This window comes from Bombyx mori, chromosome 8 (genome assembly GCF_030269925.1).
Source record: "Bombyx mori chromosome 8, ASM3026992v2".
Taxonomy (NCBI): domain Eukaryota; kingdom Metazoa; phylum Arthropoda; class Insecta; order Lepidoptera; family Bombycidae; genus Bombyx; species Bombyx mori.
The window spans coordinates 15,779,162-15,791,845 of record NC_085114.1 but is presented as its reverse complement, the minus strand read 5'-3'; the positions used below and the strand labels follow the sequence as shown (position 1 = coordinate 15,791,845).

General features: G+C 37.9%; 1 protein-coding gene across 16 annotated transcripts in view; it reads right to left on the bottom strand.

Annotated features, from left to right (window-relative positions):
- LOC105841244 (histone deacetylase 5) overlaps positions 1 to 12,684 on the bottom strand; it is a 106,573-nt gene that overhangs the window by 41,378 nt on the left and 52,511 nt on the right. For 2 of the 16 annotated variants that reach the window (XM_062669896.1, XM_062669902.1), the window contains exon 2: positions 1,744 to 1,807. The exons of the other annotated variants lie outside the window; for them this stretch is intronic. The gene's annotated coding sequence lies outside the window, so the exon portion shown is untranslated. The remainder of the gene's footprint in view (positions 1 to 1,743; positions 1,808 to 12,684) is intronic. 16 annotated transcript variants of the gene reach the window in all.

Sequence of the window (12,684 nt, the reverse complement as noted above, 5' to 3'; positions counted from 1 at the left end):
AATTTTGGATGAACGAGTGAATATTATGTGTATACACACATATATTAATATAAGTGACTAGTTGGCTAAACATATGTTTTTTTTTGGGTCATAAAATAGCTAGCAGTTAATTCTGAAGGTGTTTGAATACAAATTTTTGAACAAACTTTCAACGAGTGTTAGTATACCTAAATAAATATATTGACAGGTTTTTACAACATTTTCGACCGGTATTATTCTTAACGGCTATTATAAAATTTATAAATAACTTTGTATTGTAGCTGTGAACTTTAATGAGTACGGAACCTTTCATTATGAGTTATCTGACACGCACTTGACCAGTTTTTTTTTTCACTCGAACAACCTTGAATCTAAAACAGTGAATGCGATTATTCAAGCAATTTAACTTGGCTCGTGTGTGAAAATTACATTATACATATTTATGGAACTCTAATACGGAAACAACAATTAAAATAACACGAGTCACATTTATTTTTGTTATGTCACACACATTATTTCAGTTTCTAATAATAACTGAGGTAACGGAACTACAATTTGTAATTTTGTAAAACAATACGAGTCTGTCAAGTGTCCTTAAGGTATTCCTACTTGTCCTGGTGCCTCTTTGACAGGAGATTGGACCTACAATGACTGGACATATACTAAGACAGAGACTTTGCCACGTACCATCCGGCTATGGAATGAGCTCCCTTCCACGGTGTTTCCCGAGCGCTATGACATGTCCTTCTTCAAACGAGGCTTGTGGAGAGTATTAAGCGGTAGGCAGCGGCTTGGCTCTGCCCCTGGCATTGCTGAAGTCCATGGGTGACGGTAACCACTCACCATCAGGTGGGCCGTATGCTCGTCTGCCTACGAGGGCAATAAAAAAAAAACTTGACAGGTGATTCGAGAAGAAACAAAATGAAGAAATGGAACGAGGGCGGACGTGACTAGCGACAAGCAGTACTTTTAACGCCTTCTTAAAAGACGTAGACGAACCAGAGGTCAAGGATAGAACTGACCGTTCTCGTATTCGTATGTCGTATTACTGTTGTCAGAGCGGTCGTGGTCGTCATCCAGCATCATTGTTGTGGGCAGATGTTATGCGCCTCATGAGCAATCGCCAACCATGGCAACCTTCCACGCGGTCTGGTATCTTCTACTTTGCCCTGAACGACAAGGCTCTCTATGGACCGTTCTCATATGTATATAAAATAGTTCACTATTCATCATAATTCAACTAATCATTAGACATTCTGCTATCATCAACTCGTTCTTTAGCTTAATTCCCTGTTAATTCCTATCCTGCGCAGTTTGGAGATATTATGCGTTCGTGACTGTTATTTTTATTATTTTAAACGTACTTATGCCTATCGTCTATATATCTCCTTCTTACACTACAGAGTATTATTGTTTGGAATCATTTAAAATGAAAGAATACGTTACGTGCTCATATTACTTTCATTCAGTGATAATTTTTTTTCGTACCAAACTCCTTCATCACATGCAATTTCTAAAAATAGCCTTTAACCTCGGAGTTTTAAGGTCTCATATGGTTTATAGGCACATAACACCTTCATTCAATGTAAAAACTAAAAAATCTTAAAAATGGTACTTAATCCCTTCATCCACTCATGTCTTCAATTATAAGAAGAGCCGTGGATTTATAAGTCAATGAATCTTTTTTCTGGGCCAAGTTTAAAGCACTAAAACTTGGCTTATTCGATTAGAAATAACAAAGATATAAACTTTAGTGAACATTACCGATATTCGTTCTATGAGTGTTATCACGAAGCTGGTACCTCGATCGATTCCAGAGTCAAATTACCTGAAACGAGAAAAAAAACATTAATTAAACTACGATTATTTAACTCTTCAAGCCCGAACCGTCGATAGATCGACTACCTATTACTACGTATAAAATGCGGAGCGCCGACTATTGCGCAGTTTGATTATATATATAAGGTACCGACCTGTACAGACGTGTTTTAGCACATTTATAAATAATAATCATTAAAGATTGTTTTACTGTGAATTTATCATTGATTTCTGTATTTTTTTTAAGTTAAAGATTGTTATATTATAAGTACTTTTTTTCAACAAACCTTAAGCCATTACTGCAAAATATCTGAATATAAGCTCGGCATTATGTTGGTTAATTGGGAAGCTATTAGGCGGTAGACAGTAGCGTAAAATATTTGACGTATGCTAATGAGCGAATGGTAAGTACTCCGGCCGCCTGTAGTTGGCATAGTCCCGTAAGCTAAAGATTTGGCAGGGAAAATTTGGTAAGTACTGTTGTGTTAAATTAGCTAGTTATCCTGTCGCTCTTTGTTAGTGATTGTTATTTACTATCGTGACAACGCGGCTACCATGTGTATAATTACGAAATTATATGCATTTCCTTTATAAAACTCCTAGTCCACCATTGTATACTTATGGATACTTCATCCACCAATTTCCCAATGCATATGTCAAGGTTGCTTGCTGTTTTATGTGTAGTTAGATGTATATCAAGAGAACGATTTTAGAACTTTCATGTAAATTAAGATACTTCAAACAATAAGCCTAGAACAAAAACGTTCTGACGGTCAGGTCGTGTTGCGTTGTCACAAAAATTCTATTATCAGACTCAAACCGAATAGGATTTCCGCGTGCGAGAAGTTTTGCAAATTCTATTTGAGACGATGGCGTGCCCCATCGGACGCCCACATGTTGTCTGCTGTCGAAAATAGACGCGCGCCAAATTGACTGTTTTCTTTTAATGTATCCGCACTGGTCGCGTGTGCCTGTCAACTTGCTAACCCTGAACTCTTACACGACATCCAAAAAATTTCATTAAAAGCACTTACTTCTTGAGAAACAGTGTATTTATTACTGATGGTAGGACCTCTTGAGTCCACATGGATAGGTACCACCACCCTGCCTATTTCTGCCGTAAAGCAGTAATGCGTTTCGGTTTGACGGGTGTTGCAGCCATTGTAACTATACTTGACACCTTAGAACTTATATCTCACGGTGGGTGGCGCATTTACATTGTAGATGTCTATGGGCTCCAGTAACCACCCAACACCCGGTGGGCTGTGAGCTCGCCCACCCATCTAAGCAATGAAATAAATAAATAAAAAATCATTTGTGACAGAGAAAGTTGTGAAATAGATGAGTTCTCTAATAGATCAGCGTTAATAATCATGACTACACACATAGGAACCACTCCAGAAAACAATGAGTTTTGTTTGATCAAATTCTTATACCATTCCCGAAGGCGACTTAGACCTGTTTCTAATAAGTATAAACAGCAGTTTGTTTTGAAGCCAATTGGTAACCTTTTATACAGATCCTATTAGATGAATGATGATAGATCGCAGAGCCTCCACAAATGCCCCTATCCTACTCGTTTCTAAAACAAAGCGGTCATGCAAAAACAGGCAGAACGGTGAATCTTTAACTTTAAGGTAATATCAAAGAAATGATACAAGTATTGTAAATTAGAAGTTGGATATTTCACTTGTGGAAAAACACACCAGCCTTTAGAGAAACAATTTTGCGATGTACCGAGATCTACATAAGGCACCCTTTCCGATAGCCATTAAGTGGCCTCCGCGCTTCCCCTCCGCCGAGTTCTCGCCGAGGAAGCGCGAGTGGGGGCGGGTGCAGCGTGCACTGATTACGCATCCGGTCGGGGTTGTCGCCCTTCCGGTGCGTCGCGTATCAGTCAGCTGACGGTCGTTGTTTACATTGGTAATCAACAAATTGACCATTTCTTCACTGTGACGCGTTTTTTTATTTATTGCTTAGATGGGTGGACGAGCTCACAGCTCACCTGGTGTTAAGTGGCTACTGGAGCCCATATACATCTACAACGTAAATGCGCCACCCACCTTGACATATGAGTTCTAAGGTCCCAGTATAGTTACAACGGCTGCCCTACCCTTCAAACCGAAACGCATTACTGCTTCACGGCAGAAAAAGGCAAGGCGGTGGTACCTACCCGCGCGGACTCACACGAGGTCTTACCATCAGCAAAAAAGACGTGATTTGTTAATGAATTTTTGTTTTTTTTGATACTTCTGTTCTCCTCTGCGACATACTAGATTTAAATATCCTGGTGTAGATTGACACCTGTGTGTGTAATTAATATAAGAATATATGAGCTATTGACATAATTTCTCAAGAAATCGCCTTCTTTCGCTGTCATCAGTTGTGTCACACTGTATTATATTAAGAATCATATTATAATAAGACTCATAAGGACAGGGAACATAAAAAAAACGTGAATTAATCTTAAATATTGCCTCAGTATTGCGTATCGCATGGTCGTATATTGGCTGCAGCCGCTTCGGGTGACGATCTAGTATTTTTCCTTTATATCAACGCGGCGAGGGAATTTCCTATGACCAGTAGAGTATTCGCCGCGGAATGGTACTGCCGACCTTCGGGTGCGTCACTCGGTTCGGCTGAAAGAAAGGCGTTGCTTTGAAGTCATGGCTTGTGATATAATCATCGACTACTCTCCTTATTATATTTGTATACATATCGGTTATGTTAAGGCCTTCAATGCTATTCAGTTTATTAGTATATTGATATGTAAATTAGTATATAAATCAAATAGTTATTTCATATTATATGTAAACGGTATATATCTATTTATTGTATGTATATATTCTCTATAATAATTTATTGCCAATAGTACACCACATCATATAATACCTGCTATATTTTTTTCTTATTTTTTTATTGCTTGGATGGGTGGACAAGCTCACATCTCACCTGGTGTTAAGTGGTTACTGGAGCCCATAGACATCTACAATATAAATGCGCCACCCACCTTGAGATATAAGTTCTAAGGTCTCAGTATAGTTACAACGGCTGCCCCACCCTTCAAACCGAAACGCATTACTGCTTCACGGCAGAAATAGGCAGGGTGGTGGTACTACCTGTGCGAGTGTCACAAGAGGTACTCCCACCAGTAAAAAAGTTCGTTAACGTGATTCAGATTTTTGCACGTTCAGAACTTACCCGTGCGGACTGACAGTTGTCCGTATTAACGGTCAATAATTAATTTGAAGCAAACGTTGTTTGTACACACGGACGAGCACCCCAAACGCCTACTAACTGGGTTTTAGATCCTAAATTCTTATGTTTAATTCCTTCACTATTTAAGACCTAGTTCTGTTTAGCTATACTGTGTTGCGAAAAAACAGTCATTTGTTGAAGCGAAACGTTCAACTCAATTGGCTAAAGAACGCGAATACACGCGGAACACCAAAAAACCTTTGAAGTTTTAAAATAATATCTGTTTATGTACATAATGGGTGTGCGCGGCGCCGTGGGATCGGGTCGCTTCCCGATTCTCGTCCCGATTACAGCATCTTGGCGCCAATTCTCGCTGACAGACGTAACGTCATCGATTACTTGAAAGCCGTTGGCACGTGATGCACCTTGATTGATGGCTCTAATTATAGCTACGTTTGATGAGCACATTATCAATCGCGATTGTCATTTGTTATAAATCGTAGAAGCTCAAGAAAATGTTGTAACTAGCCCTCGCAGGCGAACAAGCGCAGCCGCAAGTCGACCTATTTTAAAATGTTAATAATCTTGAGCACTCGTGAGGACATTCGCGCCAGACTTTTTTTTATAAAGTTGATAAGTAAGGAAATATTACAAAATCCAAACAAATATAAGCTTGTGGAGAGTACTAAGCGGTAGGCAGCGGCTTGGCTCTATCCCTGACATTGCTAACGCCCGTGAGCGACGGTAACCACTCACCATCGGATGGGCCGTATGCTCGTCTGCATGCACGGGCAATAAAAAAAATCAACCATTAACTGTCACGATCTGTTGGGCATAAAAACTTAAAATTACCGACTTCTGATGAGAGAAACGCATCGTGATGTCTTCCATCGGAAAAATCTACGCTGTGGTCACACACATACTTCAACACTGAGAGCTCACACAAAACAACGAATTATAAATGATTTTATCAAAACCAACAGTCACATGTTTATTGAAGGTGAGGAATCAAAAGAATCTAATCGACGATAAATTGGGCTATTGATATATCAATTTTAGAAAGAGACATTTTTATGACGTGTTTAACAAAAGTCACGCGTCAAACTCTGAAAACTGTGTAGGTACTCGTAATACGTTCAACATCATGTATTTTATAACACTAAAATCAAACGTTTTTAATTCAGAATGTGTTACCTTTTATAATTATATTATCTCGTCACAGTAAAATGTACTGATTATTCAATTTATTAAGCAATAGAAAAACATGAATCACTCTTAAGAATGTTAACTAAAAAAAGTAGATATACAAGATTAACACATTGGCAGAGATAAGAAGAAGAAATACCAACCCTTTTCGGTTCACAAATCAAATTTCCTACTTGTCCTAAAGACAGGATCAAGACAAGTATTCTGTGGGAAAATAAAGTAAGGAAACTACCTACACTATTCGGTAGGGTTACCCACTGTTCAGTTTGCTATCTTCACATCTTATAAAGATCAATTGCTTGATTAAATGCGAGTTTAAAAAACGTAATTACCAGTGTCATGTAGACGCGTCTAGCATAAGCAATGAGATCATTGAGATAAATTTACGAAATATTATAATTATTCACCATGCATTCGTAGTTAAATATTAGGGAACCACTTGTAATTTTCCATTCAACGAAAACAGTGTTACTAAATCAAGAATCGGACCCATGATTAGATAGATACGCAAGCGATATAGATATATATATACGTTCTTGCTTATTATTACTAACGTGTTTAATCTACAAGACCTAATGCTACTGACAGTAAATTTTATAGTCAATAAATAATCATATTAGTAAACTATATTCGATGTGATTCAGTCATTGTCTAAATTAGGATGCACAGTTAGTCAAGCAAACCTTCTATATCGTTCCCTCACTACTGAGGATCGTGACCACATGCGACGTACTTCCAATGTGCTCGATCATGGGTGGCATGGACTGCATGGTACAGACTACCACCGAGTGCTTCTCTTGCTAGATCTGATCATCTGGCTGGTGTTCTGCCCACGGCGCGCTTGCCTTCTATTCGACCCGTAATTATGAGCTTCTCTAATTCATGTCTGGGAGACCGCATGATGTGTCCGAAGAAGCTCATAACACGTTCCCGGCAGATGGAAGAGAGCCTTTTTCGGATGTCTAGCTGCCTTAGAATGGACTCGTTTGTTCGCATGGCAGTCCACGGTATTCGCAACAAAACAAACAAATAGACTCAAATACTCATAACAAATTTAAAACTTTGTAATGATACTTTGATAAAATCGTTTGATAGCATCGTGTAATAAAAATCAAATCCGCAAAATTATAAGTTGCGTAATTACTGGTGGTAGGACCTCTTGTGAGTCCGCGCGCGTAGGTACCACCACCCTGCCTATTTCTGCCGTGAAGGAGTAATGCGTCTCGATTTGAAGGGTTGGGCAGCTGTTGTAACTATGCTGAGACCTTAGAACTTATATCTCAAGGTGGGTGGCGCATTTACGTTGTAGATGTATATGGGCTCCAGTAACCACTTAACACCAGCTCGAGCTCGTCCACCCATACAGGCAATAAAAAAAAATGTATATCAGGTAATTAACATAAAATTTAATTTTATAACATAGAACATATGAACCAGAGTTTATTTTTGAATGAAGCAGCTGAATGAAAGGGTCGAATGTTCCTCGTTAGTCGGAGGTGTCGTAACGGCCGCCGTAGTTCGGGAACAAGGTGATGCATCAGAATAGCGCGTTGTGCAACAGGCACCCCGTCAAACGCGACGTGGCCAAGGTCCGCGCCGGGATCTCGTTTCATAAGTCATCTACTACTATTATAAACACATGGGTATTTCTTATTGACGGTGCAACGATCCTGTCTAATTCTGCCGAATTCGAAGAAAAATAACAAAATATGAGCTTCTGACCTCAATTATACCATGTGTCGTTCACACTTATATAAGTATTTACAGGTTAAGTTTTTCTAGAACTCATATATGAGGCAGTCAGCGCAAACGTGGCCTAAACTTATCATAGCTAGTATGGAGATAATGAGGTTGGAATTTACTTTTACACTGCTTCGTAGGCAAAAGCATTTACAAAGCTATCTGCTATGTATGGGTGAGACTATGGATAGGCCGCTTTTAAATCACAAGTTATGTTTTAAATACATTGCAATATATAAACACGAATATGAAAAATTGTGGGTTAGGCCACTTTTGCGCTGACGACGGCTTCATATTCACTTACAAGTTCACTATCAATAACGTATTTAATTTTTAAGGCCATTAACATTGGTTACATTCAGTTTGTTTACTCGTCTCCAACACTAAGCAATATCAGAGACAAACAGGCAACGGCTTTTAATTTGTGATGGCATTAATCTCAATAAAATACGTACGTTTACTTAGATTTCTGTTCACACCATTTGCGCTAGGACACAATCATATGAATTAAATCCTTGACTATTAATTATTTAAAGTATACATTTGCACGGCGTGTTCGTTTGAGGGATCCGTGAGCGCATGTAACGGCGACCGACCGTCTGCCACAAGTCGGTCAAGGCGTGGCAGCGTGAGTGCATCATGTTCCATATACGACAGCCGATCCAATGGTATGCTGTGCGATTAGTTCAGTAATCTGAGGAGTGCACAAACATCGCAATATCATTACCCACTCTGAGATTAAGGACAATTGCGCTGGATAACTGGTATCCTACTCCTCAAAACAGATTGGATGATGAAATACGCATGGTAATGGTGTTACGATCCTCCAAACACTCACATACAATACTCTAAAACATAAGAACTAGTAGGAAAGTTGGGTAAAATTGGGACAGATGATAATAAAATAGTAATTAACCCAAGACGTCGGATCGTCGTATAGATCTGACATGATTTGAATACGCCAATTTTCAACGATACGTAAAGCTTAGGGAAATAACAATAGGAGTTAATGATTGTATCTATGAGCATACCTAAAATTGTAAACATGAAATATGACCAGTGTTCAGATCTATTTGGATCTTAAACAAAATGATAAAACATTATCGCCCAGACGTACATTTGTATCATACGTCCATTGTTCAGTGCCAAGCTCTTTCATAATGAACTACACGTTGTTAACGATGTAAACGATAAATCGTGCATTACGCTATGATAAATTGGCTCTAGTATACAGAACATGTTGTGGGTCCGCACATGCCATTTACACCAAAAGACAAATCTGTGCTCTCGATGGTAGACCTCATATTACAAAATGGGCAACATTGACGGTGACATTACCTGCTTACAAAAATGTGCCAGCGTGGAATCCGTTTGTATACACAAATATAAATATAGTATTAATTAATATTCAAGGTTTCTTGCAGTTTTTGATTGCACAGTTTGAGAGTTGTGTGTCTGTGTGTGTGTGTTGTTCGTGAGAATTAACCAAAAATCTTGTAGTTATCTGGTAGTCTTACGAATATTAATAGTACTAATGGTGCCGAAAATAAGTATCATAACAATTATAGTCGCGATATAATAAATGAAGTGTTAAAACTAACAGTAACACATATCTTAGTGAATTTCATCAATGAAAATTCGATGAAGACTAAAGACATCAATTAAGTTTTGTATTTTATTCTCATTCATAGCTTACTAGGTGTTAAAACGTACCGAAATCCAGAAATACCACAACGTGATAAGTCTTACCAATTTTCATATATTTTTATTTCATGATTTAAACTCGTGAACTAGCTGCCACGGAAAGGAATAGGATGAAATGCCTAAAATATTACTAGAATACATTGACGAAGGTTCTGAGTTATGTCTCAGTGTGGATTGGACACTTGGGTGGAAAAGCTATAGGGTTGTTTAATCCTTTCGACTCCTAAGCCGCGCATAGCACAATCTGGGACACAAAAAATAAATAGGTAAAAGTGGGGTATTCAGGGAGAATATTTAAGGAAAATAATTTAAACGAAATCAACAAACGATGGCGTAGCGACCTTGTCGAGATTCGTCAGTGAATTCGAAAACTTTTAAAGCATTCAATTTTATAAAGAATAAAACGTGTGATCAAGACCGTAAGAATGTATTCTTCATATCTATGATTCACAATAGCTTACCATAAATTTAAATTTACTTTGATACCAAATATATTAAGACAAGGAAATAAATACATTGTTATTTAAGAGGTATTAAATCGCGTTTCTAGCACAGCGTTTAAGATCATTACAAAGAATCAAAAATCGAACAAAAAAATTCGAAACAATGAGTAAATATAAATCGTATGTGACCCAAATAGTATTAAAACACAAACTGTGCTAAACTAGAAGCAATAAAGCAAGCCAGAAATAACACAGCGTGCGTGCACATTAAACTGAACTACAAAGATTCCACGTTTTAATACGTTGGCATAGAGATCGGCATTACCCGTCGGCCTCGAGTTACCATGCCAACTAGAAGAGAATCTGTTGACACGCCACGCCTCCTACTTTAAATAAACAATTCTATTATCGACCAGTTATAGCTGGGATTGCAATAAGTGACAATTAATGATTTGCAGTGTAAATCAACAGTGACCCAACATTTTAATTGTTAAATATACAATAAAGGAAAGATCAAATATGGCCCTTAAGATGCTGAGCATGTTTCCAGAGATTTTCAATCGATCCTTTGATATTATAATAAACAAACACTAGGATCGAACGAACAAGTTTAGGACCTATTGGGTGGTGCACGGTTTTCAGGCCCACAACTACCCCGCCCTTTAGACTGGAGCACGAGCTTGTTTGAGGTAAAAATAGGAACAGCCCAACTGGGCTCACAACCTCTATCTCTAATACTCAAAATTTCAATAATTGGAATAGTTCAATTAGTTGAAGATACTGCTATGAACAGATCATGAGGAAATAGCAGAAATACTTAAAGGAGAAGGGGAGCGAGACGGTAGTATGGTAGTCTTTTATGATCAGAAGCCTAACACAGCTGGGAAACAAACAGTTCAATACGTTCAGTTATTAAATTAAACATAGGAAAAACCGGAGCCGATCATTTGTTGTTTTATTTTTCTCATCATCTTCCTAGCGTTTTCTCGGTCTAGTTCCAGAACCCGGTTTTCTACTTTAGCTCCTTCATTTTGCCTGGTTTTCGGTGTTTCTGATGTAAAAATCGGACAGTTAAAAGATTTACAAAAACCTCTAAATTTTCATTGATTTTTCATCTAAAATTGATAAAAAAATTAGCACCTTTACGGTTCAATTGTTTATTTCCTTCACAACTTATGCCGTTTCGAAAACTAATCTATGTATAAAAATATGTATCAAAAAAACATTGCAAAACATATCCTTAATAGATTAAATAGATTAGATAAGTTAGGCATTTCTAATTTTATGGGACCCAAGAATATCTAGTACCATAATTTTAACATATTAAATTCTGGCCCGTGTCCAATCAGGTGCGAAGTGTATTCGTATGGCCAATGCTAATAATATCGTGAGCGGACCGAGTCCATTTATAGCCTAACCAGAATAGCCGGCGGGAACTTATAGAACGATTGACAGGCGCGTGGTACTGTGGGACGGAATTAGATCCTAGATGGGAACTCCATTTATGTGGATATACTATTTTAGATCACCATTGGAACGGTTGAGTTATTTATTATCATTACCGACTTACCAGCTACCGTTGAATATAGGCCTCCACTATAATTTCATAAGTAAGAGCCTAATATTACATATTTCCTTGGATTTCATAACGATGTCATCTGATTTGCCCATTAGGCGGATGCGTAGTGTGAAGTAAACGTATATTGGCAGGAATGTGTAAATAAATCGTGCGGACTCGCAACACATCTTACCATTTTACTTAAATGATCGAAGCCTCGTCTGCATTGGATAAATCAAACTAAAAACATCATTACAAATTCAATTGTAAAATTTTATTTAATATTTTGGTCACGACCACCGTTTGCACAGTATTATCTGATCTCAGAACGAAACAAGTTTACTTTTATCGTCTATTTATAGAACTTACAACACGACTATCGTGACTTGCATTTTTTATTAGAATGGATTTTATTTTATCGTTTTTATTTAACGAACACATTGATAGTTGCAGAGCTGTTTGAACGGAAAGATATGTTTTTGCTTGTGTAGAAGTTGGAACTGACAAAATGATAGGGGTCATAGGAACATGCAGACTGCGTCGTTCTTAACGCTGGCACTTTGGAAGTTTAGGAGCGGACGAGTTGCCGATAATTGTCGATAACGATGCTGTAAATGTGCAAATCATCACTTTTTTAGTGAGTCGGTACAGTTGAGACCACGACATACATCCGCCGTACTTTACAAATTGCATCTTGTAAATTGTAATTTTAAAAATCCCAAAAATTCCAGTATGGCCTGTTTTGGTACGGCCCTGCCTAGTTTGGTCGCGAAACTATTTTAAAAAGCGATTTGAAGAGAAGAATTACTCTACTGGAATTGAGGTATCCACTTCACTAATCAAAGTGTTGGTATAAGTGTGGTAATATTTGTTAATGGTGGCCGTATACGATTTAACGTCTGCTCTTCAAAGACAAATAAAACATATAATTTATGAAAGGAAAGCTATTATTTCTATAAATTACATGTAAAAGTTTTCAAACGTCGCAGTTTCGTTGTGCGCATGCGTTAGAGAAAATCTCTGGCAGAATCCCCAACG